Consider the following 21,907-nt stretch of genomic DNA (forward strand, 5'->3'; position numbering starts at 1 on the left):
TGATCACTAGTCTACATAGTTTGAATCTTAATATCACAACCAATCCATTGAATCCAAGATAGCCATACCTACAGTACACAGAATATGGGTGTTTGGGGAAAAGAACTTGAATTTATATTTGTTTTCATTTTGGTTTTAAATGTATACCCTGGTTCACAAGGCTTTTGGCAGTATACCATTCAATAAAATAAATCTATAGATAGAGGGAAAACATACCTACAAAACATTAAATTACAATGCATAAAATAGCACTCTAGCTCAGGCATCAGAATGAACCATGATCATTCAGCACCTAACAGCCAACACCCCAACTGTTGTCATGAACAGGCATCATTGCTAATAGGTGGCAGAAAGCAGGCCCTAACCAGCCTCAAAGGAAATAATGGTGAAATAACTCCATCTTATATGACCTATGGAATGCAAAAAGGTCCTGCACGGCCCAATTGTCATCTAGTAGAGAGTTGCACCAAGCACAGGCCATAGAGTTGCCAGCTCTGAGCTGGAAAATACATGGAGACCTTTGGATTGGAGCCAGAAGTAGGTGAGGTTTGGGACATGGAGAGACCTCAGTGTTGTATAATGCTCTGGGGTCCATCCTCCAAAGCAGCCATTTTCTCCAGAACTGATCTCTTTAGTCTGGCCAATATCAAAAAAAGTTCTTGCCCTCATTGAGGACAGTCAAGCCACCTGTGGCCTGGGCATAACTAGAAAACCATGTGATAAAAAACAAAGCATTCTTTGGGGGACATATAGAGAAGTGTAAACGTCCTAAACCAGAGCCAGTTTGGTGTAGTGGTTAGGAGTGTGGACTTCTAATCTGGCATGCCAGGTTCGATTCTGCACTCCCCCACATGCAACCAGCTGGGTGACCTTGGGCTCGCCACAGCACTGATAAAGCTGTTCTGACCGGGCAGTGATATCAGTGCTCTCTCAGCCGCACCCACCCCACAGGTTGTCTGTTGTGGGGAGAGGAAAGGAAAGGTGACTGTAAGCCGCTTTGAGCCTCCTTTGGGTAGGGGAAAATGGCATATAAGAACCAACTCTTCTTCTTCTTCTTCTAAATGATTAAATGTTCTCCAAAGTATCTCTCCATCACATTTCCACACAAATTGTTTTAAAATATGCTATCTAGGGGCAAAAGAAGAAGGGGACGACAGAGAATGAGGTGGCTGGATGGAGTCACTGAAGCAGTAGGTGCAAATTTAAATGGACTCCGGGGAATGGTAGAGGACAGGAAGGCCTGGAGGATCATTGTCCATGGGGTCGCGATGGGTCGGACACGACTTCGCACATAACAACAACAACAATGCTATCTAGCTGCAATAATATGAAATTTCATAGAACCAGTTGCTTGCAGCCTTTCTCTAAAATGTTACTATTGAGGGAGTATTTGGGAATGGGAAAGGTCTAAATTTAAATTCAGGAAAACAAAATCATTTTATTATTACTCTATCTGTGGCAATTGGGGCCTTACATTATAGCAATGATGTTGCAAGTGTTTGGCATTGTTTCTTCCATACTTCTTTTCTATTAAGCTAGACATGAAGAATTCATTCTCATTTCTTCTTCTTTTGCTTTCCATTTCCACATTTCAAGGCTTTTTTGACATTTGAAAGGCATCCATTTTTTTGCTTTCCAAAAGATCCAGCCATAGCTGATCAGGCTGCCAATGTTAATTTCTTTAGACCTGTTGACCTACAAATAAACATAAACTTTTAATATAGATTACAATGACATTTACTTGGTAGAATGATCTGGAGATAACTGGGGGATGACAAAGCAGATGTCATAATTTCTTATTGTGACTAGAAAATGTTTGGAGCCAAAGTGGACATTTATGTTTCCAGAAAATGTGCTGCTGATAAGGAATCCAAACATAATATAGAAAGAGATGCATCCCCTTCCTTCCCACCCACACCCCACAGTTTGCTGTAGTGGTTAAGACTTCTAATCTGGCATGCCAGGTTCGATTCTGCGCTCCCCCACATGCAGCCAGCTGGGTGACCTTGGGCTCGCCATGGCACTGATAAAACTGTTCTGACTGAACAGTGATATCAGGGCTCTCTCAGCCTCACCTACCCCACAGGGTGTTGTGTTGTGGGGAGAGGAAAGGGAAGGGGAATGTAAGCCGCTTTGAGACTCCTTCAGGTAGAGAAAAGCAGCATTTAAGAACCAATTCTTCTTCTTCTTCTTCTTCTTCTTCTTAATGTCCAGACAGAACAATCCCTGGTCTCAGCCACACCACTGACTCTTAAGTGATACGACTTACATGGCCAGCATCAGCCTACATGGCTGCATGGTCCAACTGAAGAACAAAGAGCAACCCCACACTCGTACCCACTGCTGTTGTTGAAGGGACAGACTGTCCTAGATTCAGTGCTGCTGCCAACCTCCAGGGACAGTCTACCTGCAACTCCAGAGCCATGGTGGTCTTACCTTATTCTCATCTCCATGAAAGGCCTATGAATCAGATTCAGATTTATTTGCAATACAGCTTTTAAAACAGTAATCTAATAAAATGATTAAGAGTTAATAAATACTTTTAAATCAAATGTTTAAAACAGAATTAAACTAAAAACATATCAGGGTAAGTAGTTACCTAAGGCATGATAGACTTTCAATAACATGCTTTTGGCGTAATCTGCATGTTATGGCATAATATTTGGCTACCTGTTAGGAATCCTCAATGTTTCCCCCCAAAAGGAGGCTCTTAATTTTCCCTTCCTCAGAGTCACTGGGAATCCAGGGCTGAATCTGCACTTACTTTATTTATTCCTGTTGAATTCAGATCGATTTGAGCTCAGGTCTTCCTGATTATTTCCCCCCGATTGGAAACAGAAAGTGCTCTGCACTTGATTTGGGGAGGGCGGAGGATTTCTCCTCCGTTTGACTGCCGGTGGAGAATCAGCTGGAGGCTCTGCGACGAAGCTCCGTAGGGGGGGGGTGAGCCGGGAGCCGGGAGCCGGGAGCCGGAAGCCGGGAGCCGGCTCCTTTTGTTTTCTTTCTCATTATGCCAATACCAGCCTCCCACTCTGGGACTTACAGGGAATTTGATCCATCTCACAGGGAAAAGCTTGCAGCCGTCCTTTTGAAATAGGAAGCTTGTTTAAATTTCAGGCACTAAATTGCAGGCACTCCCCTCCCCTCCCTGGGTTTGCAATAACGTTCATTAAAAAAGAAAAAAGAAAGCCAGCTAGCCAGCAGTTTCTCAGACAAGAGGCAAATCTAGAGGGTAACAAAGAGAAACAATACATCTTGGTAGGAAAGTTTTGCAACCAGAAGCATTTGAACAGTCTCCCTTACCAACTGGAGGCTCGGCAGCTTTTAGTTCGGGGAAACGCAAACAGCTGCACATTTTAGGAATGCGATTTTTTCATTTATCGAGATTAAAAGCACTCCAGGAAATTGCGAAGAAAAGGTAGGGTCACTCCGGATCAATCATGTCTGTTACAGAGGGAATATTTAAATCGCCCCAATTCAAAACAGAAATCGCATCCTGTGTAGACGGCAGGGACTGAATGGACCTGGAAGTGCAATAAAAGGTCCGTGCAGCTTACACCCAGGGCAAGCAGGGAGTGATGATCTTATTGCAAACTCCTACATGAAATGAACATCTGAAAAGGATGTGCCTGATGGACTCCAATTCCCCACCAAGGCCTATGGGTCAATCATAACCTCTGACTCTGGGGGATTCCTGAAGTAATTCCAGATATTAGCTGTCTTACCATATATTTGAAGGAACATCTAGTAAGCTGCCATGACCATCAACATGTAAGGGGGAATAATGATTATTTAACCAGTTCTTTCAAATTGTTCTACATTGATAACCTTTTTAGGGATCCTTGGCGGGTCTGATAAGCTGTTGACCTAGAGAAGGGAATTCTTCCTCATCAACTTGATATTGCATAGGGAGGTGGCCTTTCATTGTTCTTCCATATCCTCTACAAAGTTGAAATGTTCCTCACACACAGGTTGCTATTTACGTAGACCCAGAATATGTCTTTCCCACTAGATTCAAACAATCAATATGCCTCAATATTCCTACTTCTGCTGAAAAACCTAATCTTGAAAGAAATATTAGCTTTAACAGGATCTAGCAAAGACTCAACAACTAGTCAAGCTGAATCCAATTTTTTCTGGGGTTTGCACATTTACTCTTAGATGAATAACTGGAGAACAAGTGCAAAACTACCAGCTCAACACTACCAGCCTTTTCCCATAAACACACACACAGTTTGCATACCATCGCTCTTAGCTTGAGACAAAACCAGCAATGGAATATTTATTGATGCAAAAGTAGCCCTTGTAGTAAAAGCAAAAAGGGCAGAGATTAAAGAAGATTGAGTTCCACAACTCAGTACAGCCATAAACTCATAACCCGAGCAAGTCCATGAGGAAGAATTCCTTTATCCAGGTCAGCAGTTTATTTCTGGCATGTATTTACACAATGCTCTAGGGAACCCTAAAAGGGAGCTCAAGTCGAATGAACTGGTTAAAGAATCATTTGGACAGTTCTTTTAAAAAAAAACCCCTAATTTTGATAAATTGTAACAGATCTTTAGAGGAAAGATGTGTCTCTACCCTACTGATCAAGCAAAACATAATGGGAAAGTGTTTTAAGAACACAGCATGCCACAAATTCATAAAACTTTTTATAAATAATTTGTGAATGCTACAAAAGCTGGTAAGCCATCACTTTCAGACAGATCCCAAGACCATCTCATTCACATTGTGAAATGCAGACTTTTAAAACTTTCTCCCTAAGGGCAAAAACTGATTTCTTCCCTTTTTTAGATCTCTTATTTAGAATTTGTAACAACTGAGGCATGCTGCAGTCAACAGGACAGGACAATAAATAATTGCTCATGATAATACATAGCTAGATCTTTTGATAGGGTATCAAAGTAGCATGGACAATATGTCTGCATTTTTTAATTCTTAAAAAAAAATAATTATCTCAGACTACACATATACACAAGTTCACTATCTATGCTATACTTAGTTTAATAAATAGTGGCCGCGGCTCGGCGCGGCCGCTGTTGATGCCGCAGAGTCGCCCAGCGATGACGCTGCTCCCAGCGGCATCAACAGGCCGCACCGACACATGGCAGGAGAGGGTCAGGGCAGCCAGCCTTAAAAGGCCAGGCCCAAGCACACCTGCCCTCTTCGCACCAGTCGCTCACCTGGGACAGACACCCGCCCACCCTCCCCGTTTTCAGTTATAGAAACTTTATTGTCACAGCTGTGGTTATGCTAGGTAGGGAGCCTGTTGGCAAGGAGCCCATCTGCATGCGGGACTCCCTGAGGTGGGAGTCTCAGTAAGGAGACTGGTAGTTATCCGGGCGCAGCCTACCTGTCTGGGAGGCCAGAGGCCTGGGGGTCCAAGCAGCATGGGGACACCAATGGAGGCAGACACCCGTTGGGTCCCTGGCAGCCGCTTCCCTGGATTCCACGGCGGCAGGCCTCCCATCCTCCCGGCTGGGAGTGAGGCATGGAGTCAGAGCGCCACAGTTCATATCATGCAGCCGGACGGCTGATGGGGTCAGGCTCCCTTACCTGCATATGGCCGACCCTCTGTTGGGGTGGTTTGTTAATAAACAGCTGCAGCCAAGTTATTTGCCAAAAACTGGAGTCGTGTCATCACTGGGACAGTCGCCACCTGCCAGTCCTGTCCTCATGGAATTCCGGAACCTGTAGTCAAGCCTATATGTTAACTAGGCTTCAGCCTAGGGCCTCAAGATCAAGACCTATATTCCACATTTTTAATAAAGGTTAGTACCAATCACATGTTTCATTTAACATATTGATATATATCACAGTAATGATGTATTTTATTATCTCTCATGTAATTTACAAACTTAAAAATTGGAGGTGAAAGGGCCACATAAGTGGAATAGCCTAGGGCCTCTTTTCCTGTAAATCCAGCCCTGCCTGTAGTTCAATAATAGAAACCAAGTATAATTGTGAACTGTTGCTGATGCTGTTATGTGATGTTATGCATCATATGGCAAATATTTTCAATGAAATCAGTGGGCTCAAAATTCTGCTGAAAGAGCAGCCAAATCACTTCAGCTGAGTAGGTGGTTGCTGGTACTTTTTTGATTGATTGCCACTTTTCTTTTTTTCCAAATTCATGGAGACTGTCATTTATAAGAAAACCAACAGTGTCAATCCAATTATTTCTTTCTTTCCAAAACGTGCAGTCATTCCCACTTGGGTAGAAATTTGTAGTACATACATTTTAGAAGGAGCTGTAAAAAGAGTAGCATTCACAACACTGCTAAAACCTGATCTCTGCCATTATGCTGGATGGTGGGTGATTTTTTTTGTTTTGTTTTTGCAGGGTGATAGTTGCAGGCTCATTTTGGAACTCTAACCTTTAATGAAAACATTCCAAAATGATCAAGATTTTAGCATGCTTAAAAAATACAGCAAGGTGCCCCACTCCAGTCAAGTTTGTTTCATTCAACCTAAACAAGATCTTCTGAAATTAGCTCTTGGACAAACTATAATGAATGTTAATGGAATGCAGGATCTGCTTGAATTCTAAGAACAGGTGTCACATACTGTGCAAACTACTTCCATGACACACACTTCTTCCTCACATTTTTTAAAAAAATAGTGCACAGGCAGAGGGGAGGGGGGATAATATTTCTTGTAAATTATTAATCAAAAAATTAATGCATATCTCCTGATCTCCCATAAGAGACATGTGGGGAAATAAAGCTGCTTTTAATGAGGAATGCAAGAGAGATTGGAACTGATTGTCATCTGCTGCCATCCTGCCTTTGTGATTAAGAAATTCAGAGACTCCACTGAAGTACCAGGCACTGCGTGCAAGACGTTAGTAACAACCCAGACTTCTGTTCAGTTTGAATCAGAACCAAATTAATATGAGAAACTGACAATTGATCTAACAGCCTTCTTTGTAACACCACCAATAGCTGAACTGAAATTCTGCCATAAGGGGGAAAATGCTGAGATTTCAATTCTGTCCACTTTGCACAATATAAATGTTTCCTTAATTTCCATGTGTGTGTGGAAATTGCAAACATGTGCCTTTTCTTTGGAATATAACAGGCACAGGATGGAATACATAGGAGAAAAGGCCTGCTTGGCATCTACTGGAGTTAGTTCTTCTTTATAATAGCTTCTGCCTTGTGGAAATGGGCTCCCTGGTGAAAGGGATATCATCGTTAGAAGCTTCTAGGAGAAGAGATAGGGCTGTTTTATTTGTGAGAGGCTTTATTGAGATTTAAGGTACAGTCATTTTCTGGAGAAAGAGGCTTGTATTCTTTTGATCTTAGAATTGTAAGTCCCTTTGGCCCACAAGGAAAATATGGTGTATAAATATTTTAATGAAACAAATAAAGGTAAAGGTAAAGTTATCCCCTGTGCAATCACTGAGTCATGTCTGACCCTTGGGTAAGGTGACCAGATTTTAACATTGGTAAAGTGGGGCACCATTGACCGGGGGGGGGGGTGTTCTTGATTAAAAATTTGGTCTATATGGAGCAACAAAAAGTTTCATAGAATGCATAGAACACAAAAATAGTATTGTGATATATATATATATATTTTTTATGAGCCTCTTGTGGCGCAGAGTGGTAAGGCAGCCGTCTGAAAGCTTTGCCCATAAGGCTGGGAGTTCGATCCCAGCAGCCGGCTCAAGGTTGACTCAGCCTTCCATCCTTCCGAGGTCGGTAAAATGAGTACCCAGCTTGCTGCTGGGGGGTAAAACGGTAATGACTGGGGAAGGCACTGGCAAACCACCCCGTATTGAGTCTGCCATGAAAACGCTAGAGGGCGTCACCCCAAGGGTCAGACATGACTCGGTGCTTGCACAGGGGATACCTTTACCTTTACCTTTATATATTTTTTTTATTTTCAACATAAGTACAATTTGCCAAGTACCCCCAGATGTCCCTCCAAAAGTGGGACAATCTAGTCACCCTACCCTTGGGGTGATGCCCTCTAGCGTTTTCTTGGCAGACACGATACAGGGTGGTTTTCCATTCCCTTCCCCAGTCATTACTGTCTTACCCCCCAGCAAGCTGGGTACTCATTTTACCAACCTCAGAAGGATTGAAGGCTGAGTCAACCTTGAGCCGGCTGCTGGGAACTCCCAACCTCATGGTCAGAGCTTCAGACAGCATGTCGGCTGTCTTACCAACCTGCACCACAAGAGGCTCTTGAAATGAAATAAATAGAGGGCAACAATTAATGTGCAGTAGAACGAGCACAAGTCTATCCTCTAAATCAGTAGTTCTCAACCTGGGGGTTGGAACACCTTTGGGGGTCGAACAATCTTTTCACAGGGGTCACAGCAGGGCAAGCAGCTTGGACGGTGGGGCACCATCCACACAACAGCCCTATGGGGTAGATCGAGAGAGAGTTTGTCTGTCTGGAACAGTGGAAAAGAGCAAGATCAGCATGGTGGGACAAGAGGCAGAACTGAACTGAGAAAACCCAGAAAAATATACAATCATGAACAATAGATCTTCATGTCATTGGTCAGTTTCGGTTTAATTTCTGTGAAAGAATACTTGCATAACTTTATGGTTGGGGGTCACCACAACATGAGGAACTGTATTAAAGGGTTGTGGCATTAGGAAGGTTGAGAACCACTGCTCTAAATCATCCAATTTCTCCCTGTGCAAAAGGGAGAGTTAGTGCATGAACCTCCCACCATAATAATATTTCTAGTATATCTTAGCAAAGTATAGCTGGGCCAGGGAATTTGTGAAGGCATATTTGCATGCCAGAGGCAGTCACTTCATTGAAGCAGGACACACATTGGATCAACTTTCATTTTTCAGCATCAAACAGTTACAACAGCCTCACCAAAGAATGGATTTTAGTAGACTGCTTAGACAAAGAGAATGTTTTTACATTCATTCATTGGAGTCTAGAAGTTTGAACACAACCTTAGACTTTTCGTGCTTCTTATAAACAGAAATGTGAACTATACCTGTTGGATAGCAATTGTAACCTTATGTGCAATTGTAAGTAAATATCATTCACTGTAACTTTAACAGGAACTGTAAGTGCGAGTTGGCACATGCAGATAGGTGTTAACAATGAATGTATAAAACAACTAGGGTGTTAGGGTGTGGTCGGGAGTAGTTGGATCACTGGCATCCCTAAAGTGCAGAGCCCAAGCCCAGTGTATACTTCAAGCAATTTAATAGACTTAATGGAGGTAAGATATATACAAGATCAAGGAGCATTCTATTACATTATGAGATAGAACATTTAATGATTTTAGGATTGTATCCTTTTCAGGTATTGACGTAGCTATTGGAATTACCAATTTACTTATAAGTGAGAAGTGTTCAGCTCTATTTATATATGTATAATTTATTTCAATGTTAAAAGGTACTAATTTTGTGTATTTATGTTTAGGACAACCACTGAGCAAAATTACCCTTTGAAAATGGGAGATATCTAGAAAACATTCTGGTTGGATCCTACAATAAAGCAACATAGAACAAAGAGACTATTTACTTTACTTTTCTTTATTCTATATATATTTTGAAAATATTGTTAGTAGCCTAGGGATAGGTAACTTTGCTGGTTTTCTTGGGTGCCAAGTGTCTATCTGTGCCCATTCTGTAATACTCATTGCCTTCTATGGAGTGCCAAATGTCTGCCTCAACTACTCTTCAAATGGAATGTTTAATTCCTTATAAAAATGGTAACCTTTCTCTTATCTCTCTGGAACTTGGCTGAAACACTCGCTTGGGGGAAGGATGCAATCCCTGAAAATGCCATCCATCTGTCTGTGCACATAACATCCTTGCCTCGTGTAACTATACAAATATTCGATATGTGGTACATTACTAATGCTTTCCTTGGGCTGAATTCAGTCTAAACTAATGAAGTTCTCATCAGGGCTCCAGTGTTTGGAACTGCAGTCACACAGACAGCTTCTATGCCAGGAGGAACCACTGAGTATTAAACAAAGTGAATCAGGCCTATTATTTCAGAATTGGTAAGCCAGAGACAAAGAACAAGAGTTGTTTCTGTTCACAGTAATATGTTTTGTTTACTACTCACCGTTAACTCTTTCAAACAGCTTTTGGCTGCCATCCATATCCCACTTATTTCAGAGTCATTTCAGCCAAGCCCTATCTAATTCCATGCCAACATACATTAGAGATGCCATAAAACAGCATGGCAGCCTCGCCACTGGAAACACAGATGAAGCAATAGTTATTATAAGAGAATGTAAAACAGCGTGATCTCTTTGTTCCAATCCTAACCATTACAGTTGCTTGGGGTACCTGAGCCAATTGCCAAAGAAAGGGGGAATAGCTTGAAAGAATGGATATTTCTGAGCCCTCACATCAAACACTGATACGGATCAGCTCCTAGCAGTTTCGGAGGAAACTTCGGCCTTACATCCATACCAGTCTGGCTTCTATCCTGGCCACTGTGCTGGTCACTCCTGGAGACTGTGCTGGTCACTCTGATGGATGATAACCTGCGCCAGCTGGATCGGGGCTGTTCAGCCATCCTCATATTTTGAAATCTGTTGGCCATTTTTGAAGTGGTGGACCATGAGCTGTTGGCATACTGCCATGCTAGCTCTGGAATTAGGGGAACTGCACTGAAATAGCTGGTCTCCTTTTTCCAGGACCCAGAGGGTGGCAGTGGGGAAGAGTTATCTGACCCCTTTGTGCTCCCTTGTGAAGTAACTCAGCAGGGCGATACTCTCCCCTAGACTTTTTAACATCTATATGCACGCTCTGGCCCAGCTGGTATGGAGTTTTGGCCTGAGTTGTCACCAATATGCAGATGACACTCAGCTCTATCTCCTGATAGATGGCCAGCTAGACTTCCCCCCCCCCCCGGATAAATATGCCAGTTGTTTGGAAGCAGTGGCTGGATGGCTCAGGCAGGGTCGTCTGAAACTCATCCCCTCCAAGATGGAGGTCCTGTGGCTGGGTAGAAAGGGGAAAGATCAGGAAACACATCTCCCATGCCTGGATGGGGTGCAATTGACAGCTGCACCTGTCTCCAGAAATTTGAGAGTGATCTTTGATGCTTCCCTTTCAATGCCGCCCTATCTGCCTCCAGAACATGGGCTACTGTGATCCATGCAATAGTCACTTCCAGATTAGACTTCTGTAACTCATTCTGCATGGACCTACCCTTGTCTCTGATCCAGAAATTGCAGCTGGTGCGAAATGCAGCTGCGAGGGTCCTCAACAAGATACCTTGGAGGGTCGATATCCAGCCAGTGCTGCAGTAGCTGCATTGGTTGCCAGTCTGCATCCGGATCAAGTTCAAGCTCTTGGTTTTGACCTTTAAGGCTATACACAGCCACTTATTTGAGGGACTTATGCCCTCTTCAGGGCCCTTCGCTCTGCGGGTATGAACTCACTGGTAGTCCTGGGCCACTGGGACATTCACTTGCCCTTGACCAGGACCAGGGCCTAGACTGGGAGTCATCAACCCCCGGGCCGCAAAGGCCTCAGTACCAGGCCGCTCATGCACGTTTGCGCTCCTGCTGGTGCAAATGTGCATGTGCAGCAACTGTGCATGTGTGTTTGTACGCAGCTGCCATGCATGCAAAGTGCCTGGGCTGCCAGCTCTCCCCCACCCCCCGGAGGCTAGCTTCTCACTTCAAGAGGGGGGGAAGAGGCAGGCGCGGCCACTGACACGCCAGTGGCCGCAAACACGCATGTGCGGAGCTGCCGTGCATGCACATTTGTGCCCCCTAGTATAAATTAATAGTATAGTCTCTCATTGCAAGCCTGTTGTATGATTCTTTCTGGCAGCCATACAGGACATTCCCAGTGTCTTTATATGTGAATGTAAATAATGGGTAGCAAATAATTTAATTCATATCTGGCAGTTTATGTGCTTCAAAATCTCTCATTCCAAATGCTGAAATGTGGCGTATACCACCATGGAGAATGGTTTCAGCTATGTCCCAAATGCTTGAATTCTGGCAGGCACAAACAAAGGGACGTCACTCTCTACAGCTCTGCATATTACCTTTCAAAGTAATTCTGTAGTGATGGATGCTTGGAACATCCACATTTGATCCAAGCAACAGGCTAATCACTAGCTCCTTCATAGGTGGAACCTTCTAAAACTGCCTACCACCAACAGCTGGCATAAAATAGTAACTTCAGAGTCACTAAAAAAAAGTAAGTCCATTGGCTTTAAAGGGTGTAACTCCACCTAAGGTGCCCTATGTATCTCTCCCATGCCATGAAGTCAATAGGTTAGTTAGTCTTCAACCAACTATATGCTTCACCACCCCCACCCCCACCCGTAATATGAGGATATATACAAATGGCTCTCATTGGCTCTCATGAAAGGGTTGTAACATGATAGTATATGTGAAATAGTTTTAACACTTGAAAGCAGCATGCAAATACAAATAGTTGTGCAAAACACATCTGGTCTTTTTTCCCCATTTGCTTGCTCTTTACAAGAGTACCATCCTAAAATGAGCTCCTGCAGTCTAAACGCAGTCTAACCTTCCTGTATCTTCCTGTTGAATTATGCTACCTGGCTAGAAACTGGAGCATATTTAGAGAGGGCAATTCAGAAAACATTTTATTCCACTCTGCCTTCAAATTATGTGAGGAACTTTCCACATTATGGGCTTCCCATGATATGTTTCATATTTTACAGAATGAAGGATGATGTTTCATGTATACCTGAAAGAAACTCACCATGCTAATGTTGGGTTTCTCCTTACAATGGAATTGTCATTTTGGGATTGCCTTTCTTTTGCAAGCTACTTAGTCAATCTGCCAGGCATTCCCCTGTCTTGAAACTTGCTGATGAAAAGTGAAAAATCTAGGTTGGCAGGATACATATGACCTGCTGACAGGCTATGCATATATTTCATTCTATTTCAGAAGGAAGGTTTCAAATAAATTCTCCAGGGTCTATGAAGAATTGTAGGCAATGTCAGTGGTATAACATACAAAAAAAAGACAGTTGGGGAAGAACCAGCCAGCGAATATGACCTCTGTCTTCTTAAATAAAATGTAGATATTTCCTTATATTATTAATCACCCAAGTGGAGCCATGGCTGCTAATGGAGAAATAAAACTCATGGCAGGCTAAGAGTTACATTGTAGGCATGAATGAAATCTGCTTAGAGGAAAATGTATCTTGCAGTTCAGTTTGAGCAGCAAATTTTAGAAGAATTGCTGGGGTTTTGTACCTCACTTTTTACTACCCAAATGGATCTCAAAGTGGCTTACAATCACCTACCCTTCCTCTCCCACAACAGCCACCCTGTGAACCAGGTGAGGTTCAAAAAACCTAGAGAGAACTGTGATTGGCCCAAGGTCAACCAGCTGGTTGCATGTGGGGGGCAGCATGTGGGGGACAGAGCCTACCTCTCTTAATTTCAATAGATTATGTAGCTGTAGATGGGAATTCCAGTGGATTTCAGTTACGTACCATTTCATTTCATGTTTCCAGTTCCTTGCTTTAAAACAAAAATGGCTTGGGAGTTTTCACACATGTGTGTTTCACTCACAGTTATGCTGAATCATTAATTTTCATTTTATAACAGAACATATTTATTGTATTCATATATTTACTCTCTCCCTTCTTCCAAGGAGTTCTGAGTGGCACACATGCTTCTTGCCCAAGGTCATTCAGCAAATTTCTTGGCAAACAGAGATTTGAACCAAAATTTCCATTGTCCTAATCCAGCTCTACAACCATTTTATTGTCTGTATTAAGGACCATGGTTATCAATTAGAGATTCAGGAATGTCTTAAAGTACTTTAAACCTAACAATACCCAATGTGATTACATTTCTGACACAGACTGGTTCTGAATCTTTATTAATCACAGAAGATCAACTAAATGATTATAATAATAGTGTCATATATGAAAACTGGACATACTATATTGTTAACAGCATATTTAGAGGTTTATAAGAGACTAGAAATAAAGCCCATTTTATCCAGGAATGAAATGGGCGCTAGGCCCCCACTCCCTGGGGAAGCCTTCACAGGGTGGAGGCTTCTCAGGGGCTGGGGCACTGCAGCAAGTTAGGCGCGACCTGGGGCGTTCTCTTTGCGGCGGGAACAGGCTGGCCGCGTCACAGACGTGGCGAGGCTGTTCCCGGGGCCGGGAGAAGGCCGGCGAGCACCTACCCACCCGGGAAGAACGCCATGGCTGCGAGGCAGCGGGGCTGTGTTCGGGGCCGGGAGAAGGGCAGCGGGCAGGCGGGGAGGCAGCCAGGCGGCAGCGAGCTGGGGAGTTGGGCCTGCACCTACCTGAGAGGAGCTCCAGGCGGCAGAGGCAACAGGTAGCGAAGGGTGGCCACGATGGGTGGTGACGGCTCCTAAGTGCAGCGCCGTGCCGGCTGCCACATGGGTCGCGCGGCTTGGCCCGGTGCTGCAGGAAGGAGCAGAAAGGGAGAGGAAAGCGGAGGACGGCGTCACGGTAAGGAGGTTGCAGCAAGGGGCCTGGGAAAGGAACAATTGGGGTGGGGGTGGGAAGGTGTGGGAGGGCGGCGGGGGGACAGGTGGCCTGTGGGCATCAGGTCGTGGAGCCGTGGGGGCGGCGTGGGAAGGGTTGGGAGATTGAGACGGGGTGAACGTTGGGTGGCTGCATGCATGCATGTGTGCGTATGGGGGTCCTGCAAATTGGCAGCGGCGCGGGGACGGGTCTGGGGGTGAGGGGGGTTAGTTCTGTGTGTGTGTGTGTGTGTGTGTGTGCATGTTGGAAGTGTAGGAGTCGGCAGAGGCACGGGAAGTGGTCTGGGGGCGAGGGGGGAGTAGGCATTGGTCGGGTGCATGTGCATCTGTGTGTTTGGCGGTTTGTGGGAGCGTAGTTGGGGGGATGGAAAGGAACAGGGATGCCGCGTCTTTGACGCGGCATTCCTGCTCCTTTCCCAACAGGGAGGAGAGGTCGCCGGGAGGACTCACTGGCTCAGAGGTCTTCTTTTACTGAGCAGCGACTCCCCTGGTGGCTGAGGCCAGGCCAGGCCAAGCAGCCAATGAGGAGCCGCGCTTTGTGCAGCTCCCCATTGGCCGCTTGGCCCCCGAGTGACACTCGGAAGGGTGAGTTTTTATCCCAGACAGGGCCCACCCTAACTCCTCCCCAGCAGCCCTTAGTGCTTTATTTAATCCGCTCCGCAGGAGCGGTTAAAGATGGCAGGCAAAATTTTAATTGTATTTTCTCTGGATTAAAAAAATATTTATTTATATTTATAATTTGATTTCTATACTACTTCTCCTGGACTCACTGTCTCAGGGCAGTTTACAAGAATTACTAGTAGTAGTTACAGAATAAAAACAATTAATAGTATAAAATTTAAACTTAATAAAATATACCAATTGTCAGCACTGATTATAAATTCTAGCATCTTAATGTTGCCATACTGCACAGTGAAGGAACATCTATATTGTAGGCATACCTTTAATTAGGTTCTCAGGGAATCACTCAAATGGCAATAAATCAATCTGAATATGTTTGCTTTATTGATACAGTATACACTATTGTATCAAAACTGTGTTTGTATGGTGGGTTATTGATTCAACATCTACTCCAGCCCTTTGCTTAAAACACCGTACTAGAACAAGACACAGCCAACTGTGCAATCAGATCAAGATTGTTTGTAATGCTTTATCCATGCCCTGATTGGTAATAATACCAGTAATATAGGGAAGAAAAACATAAATTGCAGGCATTTTGCTAGGTTGAGTTTTGACTGCTGGTGGATGTTTTTATTATGCATTGTAAGTTACTTTAAGGCACGGTATAAATATGTTAATAAATAAAATGGATTGTTGCTTAGGAAACATGTTGGACACTAGTTAATTTCTGTATGAGAATTCAGGTTGACCTGTTAAAATGGGGGGGACAATCTTTTTAAAATATGTAATCAGATTCTTTGTAGTTTGAGCTATCCGTAACAAGTTATCTGCCACTGCTCAAAAGTAATCCACCAATCTGATTAGAATTCATTTCTGACAGCCATAAAATAGAAGACAGACAACTTGTCCTCAGTGACAAATACATGTGTACTGGGAACCCGTAGTTCCAGTTGCTTGACACCTGTCCTTTAGGGCAACCTAGGATGACGGGATGAAAAATGAAACTTCAAAATCAAGTGACATTTTAATAGTCAACAAGCATATGTCCTAGAAATGGGGGGGGGGGTATTTAATAGCTTCTTCAAATAAAATTCAAGTGCCATTTTGTTCACAAAAAAGAAAGTGCCTTCAACCTTCAGTACAAAACACCACAATTCACTAATCAGAAAAGATGTATCATTAGAAAGGGAGGTATGGGATTTATCACCTCTCCATATAATGATGTAACATTTTGTTTAAATACATTAATGATGCTGAGGTAACCTGCCAGGTAACCTTCCTGACATCCAAAACAATCCAATTAACTGTCAGAGAAGAAAAGGAAATCAGCACTTAGATCTATTAGCTCTGGTTTAAGCTAAGTGGAGAGTGGGGAAAGCAAAGCATGCATGTCTGAATGTGGGTGTCTGTGCTACATTATCCACAATGGGATATGCATTTTGGTGGGCAGTCAAACGTGTATTCCCTTGTCTTAAGTAGCATAAGCAGTTGATATACACAGGCATCCACCTGTTCCCTTTCTCCTGATTGGCTCTTGACTAAAAACATTTCCTGACACTTGTGGTCCAACAGTTGTGGTCCTTCTACAGCAGTTAGACCACATTACCATTCCTTTTGTTATTCAATACAGACTGAGCCATAGGGGTAAACAGACTGAGTTCATGGGGCAGCACCATGCTTGTAACAATGGGTGAAGCCCACAGAGCATTTTCTGTCAGTGGGGGGGATCCACCTGTGGAATATTACTATCTCATCTCTCTCCTCCACTGCAGCCCAAGCATGTGAGGGGGACTTGAAGAATGCAGAAGGAGGGGGAAGTATTGTACTCTGTGGGTGGAAATCCTTCTGCCTGCACAAAACACTCCCATTTGATCTACACCAATATGTATAAAAATAAATGAGCTTATATGGGTAGGTGTGCAGGTTATAGGAAAATGTATTTTAGTACAGAAAATTGTGTAGGACAATTTCGTTGAAGTATGCTTCCTAGAAGACTTTTCTGTAACCATAAGAAGATTTCTAGCAGTATAATTCAAGCACTGAGCAACACAGGTGATAATCCCAACATGTCAGCATTTAGATAAATGAAATGCTATTAAAAGGAACATGGTGCTAAAGCTTGGCATTTCTATTGTTTGCAACAGATGAGATTTAATCATTGAAATCAATGTGAGTATAAAGCACTCAGGTTTGAAGAAGACCTGAAGCGCTGAGTTTTCACTACCTGAAGGAGTCCAAAAGCAGCTGACAAACACCTTTCCCTTCCTCTCCCCATGACAGACACCCTGTGAGGTAGGTGGGGTTGTGAGAACTCTGATATAACTGCTGTATGAGAACAGCTCTATGAGAACGGTGGTTAGCCCAAAGTCACCTGGCTGGATGCATGTGGAGGAGTGGGGAATCAAACCTAGTTCTCCAGATGAAAGTCCACTGCTTCTTAATCACTACACCATACTGGCTGTCATGCCCATGCACTGGAGGCCACACTGACACTGCTTTCAGAGCATGAAACTGAGGGAGAAATGGGGCTGGGCAACAAAGCTTTGGGAGGTGATTGGGATGGTCTAACCTGACCAGGACATGCAGCCAAACCCCAAATAGGCAAACACCTTGCCCCTCTTGCCAGCTTAACCCCTGCCAACAGCAGCATCCCATTCCAGTCCAGAGAGCTCACCAGAGCATCAGAGACAATGCCAGTAGGGCAACTTGACAGCTTGCCACCAGAGCACATTGTCAAGTCAGATGACACTCAGGTGAGGTTACTCCAACAGATGGTGATTGAGTCCCCAGGTGCAGCCGGTTAACTCACTGGAGAAGGCTGCACTTAAGCTAGGCATAAATGGTACTTCCTTGTGGGTACAACCTGTGAGCTGAGTCTACCCATTGCCTTGTCTCCAGTTCCTGACCTGCTCTCACTCCAACAAAGCTCTGCCTGACTAAGTCCCAGTTTCCTGACTCCTGCTCTCAGCTTTTCAGACTACGGCTCTGGTACTTAGATTCAGATTTTGACTCTGCTTCTCTAGTTCCCAACTGCAGCTTGCTATATTACTATCCCCTCGGATCAACCTTGGAGTTGGACCTGCGTGGTTAATACTAAGACCCAGACTGGACTTTTGACTTTGCTCTCAGTTTGCGACTTGAGCTTGGCTTACTGGCCAAGGTTGTACTAATTGGGACTTCCATGGGGTGCGCCTGGGTAGGGCAGGATACTGGCTTTTTGGATCATTATTACAATAAGGTGACTTATTTAGAAGTTGTCCAAGCTAATATGATTAACTACACATTTTCCAGGTCTTGATCATAATCTTACATAATTTAATATGATTAGAAAGCACATGGTGGAGAAACCTCATGAAGCAAATCCAAGTCTGGTCAGTGCCTGGGTTGTAGAATTTGCTTGAGCTCTGTAATGGCAGAAAGGATGTGACATTAATGTAATAAATACAATAACAAGACATGAATATATGTGATTAAACTATTGGCCTAATGCCTGCAATATTTCTACCCTACTGCCTGATTTACAACTTTTACTATACCAAAATGGATTCATATTTGGGAATACATCATGGGATGATTGTATCACAGCAGCCATGTTAGTCTGTTGCAGGAAAAAAATGAATCTTGTGAGACCTTAAAGACTATCTTCATATACATATGGGCTATATACTTACTACATGCATCTAATAAAGAAGGCTCTAGTCGACAAGAGGTTATCCCAGAATAAAATCTTATTACTCTTTCAAGAACTGCATGATTCTTATTTATTTTCATGTGGAATAAGAAACATGTGTTTTGCCAAATGCAGCATTATAAAATATTTTTAAGTTAATGCAGTACGTGAAGTTCTACGGTAAAACAGGAATGACCAATGTATGAGATGAACTGAAGTCTTGTTCCCTAAGGAGAAAAGATTGGGTTGGGTCCACTGATCCCATTCTATGACGACCCAACCTAAGCATAGAGGAGAAAGTGGTGTTAGAGTCCTGAAGTGATGGAAAATGCTGCACCATTTTCTCACACAAAATAGACTTATAATGAGGCAGGCTGTTGGTCTACAAATGTCATTGTTGTCTATTCTGATGGAAGTGGCTCTTAAAGTTCTCACTAATACCTGATTCTTTTAACTGGAGATGTTATAGATTGAAGTTGAGATCTTTTGCATGCCAAGCAGATGCTATCACAGTCATATCCCCTCCACACTCATTTACTTCAAATGACAGGTGGAGAGTAGTCATATTTTTAATACTGTCCATATAAAAACTTGCAAGTTAAAAAAATGTCAAGGAGAAACATTCTAGTCTAGTCCTTCATATGTTTTACTACTTTGCTATTTCCAGGGAATTTTTCATGCAGGAAAATGTTATATTTCACCTGTAGTCTAAAATAGTATAATCCATTCAATCACCTCACCTCACCCATCTCTTTTCTCCCTCATGCTGAGTGTAGATCAGGCCTAAATCATTCTATGACAAAGTCTTGGGTGGGTTGCATCCAAAGTAGAAGTATTCCCTCTAATATTGTCCCATTTTTCATGAAGGAGAGCAACTGGTGTTTTTACCTGGTGTGTGGATCGAGGCACCATCTTCCTAAGGGATAAAGTCCTGAGGTAGTGTAAAGAGCTGCACCACTTTTTCACATAAAATAGACTTAAAATAAGGCAGACTGTTGGTCTACAAGTGTCAGTGTCGTCTACTCTGATGTTCCTGAGAATCTATCCCAGGCACAGAGGAAAAGTCTAACAAGGCTGCTGCCTCAGTTTCAAATAATCAGTGATTTATAAACAAGATAATGTTCAAAGGGCAGCTCTTCATGGAATGGGTTATATGTGGCTGTCTTTGAAACAAAGAAAAGAGCATACCAGAAGAAAAGAAGAAAGGTAGAGCCACGAGAAGTTGGACTTTATGCCCTGATATAAACAGCTTGATAGTGGCTGTTAAACAGAGCCAGGTGCAGAACTGCTACCCCAACCCCCAATACCCAACTTGATGGATTTTACATGTGAATTATCCTTGACAGGAAAGAGTAATTTCCCTGTATCCTGTCTGAGTTTCTGTTGCTCCCAATGATAAGAAGGAAGAAAATGTACCAAACTGGCCTTATCAAAGTCTCCAAAGCAACAAGCCACAGAGAATCCTCAGTTCCAACCTGTTTAAAAGCTGAGAGTTTGCATCTCTGTAGCTATTCTCTGCTATAATCACATTATAGGAAAGTGGGATTATAATGCAGTCAGTTCAGACAAAAGCCATTCTCACACATGAGTGTGTGTGCACTTAGAAGCATCTTCTTAAGGTCTGGGCTATTCCCTTGACATTTCTGTTGAGAAGATGCATACATTTACTCCAGCTTTTTGACTTGATGAAAGATTTTTATGACAGGAAATTCTTGCTCAAAGTGCACCTTTGTTCACTTGCTGTGTGCCAGGCAGATAATTCATAGCTAGTGGAATGGATTCCATTAGAAGAGGCAATATGGATGGGATCAGTCATCTGGAAGGAAAACCCTCACTAGATGTCAGGGAGGGGAAAGGAGGCTAATTTTTAGAAACAAATTCCAACCTTTTGTTCTTTAAAAGGCCCTTTAATTTGTCAAATGTGCTTTCAGAATATCAGTCATTGTGATGTTGCAAGGGGTTATCTAAAGCACTGTAAGGAATATGGTTTTATTGATAATCAAATAATTGAGACTGTAAACTAATTTTTAATGAAAAGCTAATTAATTTGAGGTAGGATTATATCTTAATTATGATCAAAGCATGTGGTTGAATTAGGAAAGATTTACTAGAAGGTGAGGACATTGCTTGTGACCTTTTCAACACCTTTGTGAAAATGTTAAAAAAAATCCCAAACCCATCAAACCTGAAACATGAGGTAGAAGAACATCTTCAACTGCACTGGGGCTCCTGTCCCTAGAATCAGAGATGCCAGGTGGATTATTTCTCCATACATTTGTAGCCATTTAGGTAGCCAACTAAGATCATGGCATCTGGCCCTTTCAATTCCTGGAAAATAGATGGGGAAGAAATGGAGGTAGTGACAGATTTTATTTTCTTGGGCTCCAAGATCACTGCAGAAGAGCCTAATGCTGGGAGTGATCGAGAGCAAAAGAAGAAGGGGACGACAGAGAATGAGGTGGCTGGATAGAGTCACTGAAGCAGTAGGTGCAAGCTTAAATGGACTCCAGGGAATGGTAGAGGACAGGAAGGCCTGGAGGATCATTGTCCATAAATAAAAGGGGTTAAAAAATTATGCTTTTTAAAAGTGCTCAAAATTGCAGCCAGAATATTGTCCCTGAAATTAACACAGCTTGGTTCTAAACATCTTCTATAGAATCAAGGTATAAAGGTATATAAAACTGATTCTGCATGAGAAATTTGCCCCTGGACAGCCTCTCATTGCTCGCAGGTTTTAGTGCTGCTTCTACATGAAGTCGGCAGCAACCTGGAGCTCTCCAGTGCATAACACAACTTTATATCCAGTTTGTTCCATGATGAGGGAAATTGCAAAATCCCAATTTCCCTCTTGTCATGCCGCAAATCATGGCACAAACAGGGGCAAGTCTGTTTGTTTGTTTGTTTATATACTGTTCTCCCTGAAGGCTCAGGGCAGTTTATGTGAAATAAGAAAAGATACAGGTAACTCCATTTGTAGTAATAATGAGGTGATAACTACAATAACATTAAAGAATGGTTTTATTTTTTCTGATTTTCTCTGGGAGCTCATTCTACCAGGTGAGGGCTAGGATGGAGAAAGCTCTGGTCATGGTTGAGGTCAAGCGGGCTTCTGCCCACCCTCCCCTCTCCATTTCCTGATCAAATT

At 43.0% G+C, this 21,907-nt stretch overlaps 1 long non-coding RNA gene across 1 annotated transcript; it reads right to left on the reverse strand.

Moving 5' to 3' along the window:
• Positions 1 to 1,418: 1,418 nt before the first annotated feature.
• On the reverse strand, positions 1,419 to 19,808 carry LOC143837869 (uncharacterized). The gene is made up of 3 exons (XR_013231130.1): positions 19,651 to 19,808; positions 18,403 to 18,496; positions 1,419 to 1,695 (listed from the first exon to the last, which is right to left on the reverse strand). It is a non-coding gene; the product is annotated as an uncharacterized LOC143837869 (long non-coding RNA).
• Positions 19,809 to 21,907: the final 2,099 nt, after the last annotated feature.

The sequence above is a fragment of the Paroedura picta genome, chromosome 5, assembly GCF_049243985.1.
Source record: "Paroedura picta isolate Pp20150507F chromosome 5, Ppicta_v3.0, whole genome shotgun sequence".
In the NCBI taxonomy this organism is placed as follows: Eukaryota; Metazoa; Chordata; class Lepidosauria; order Squamata; family Gekkonidae; genus Paroedura; species Paroedura picta.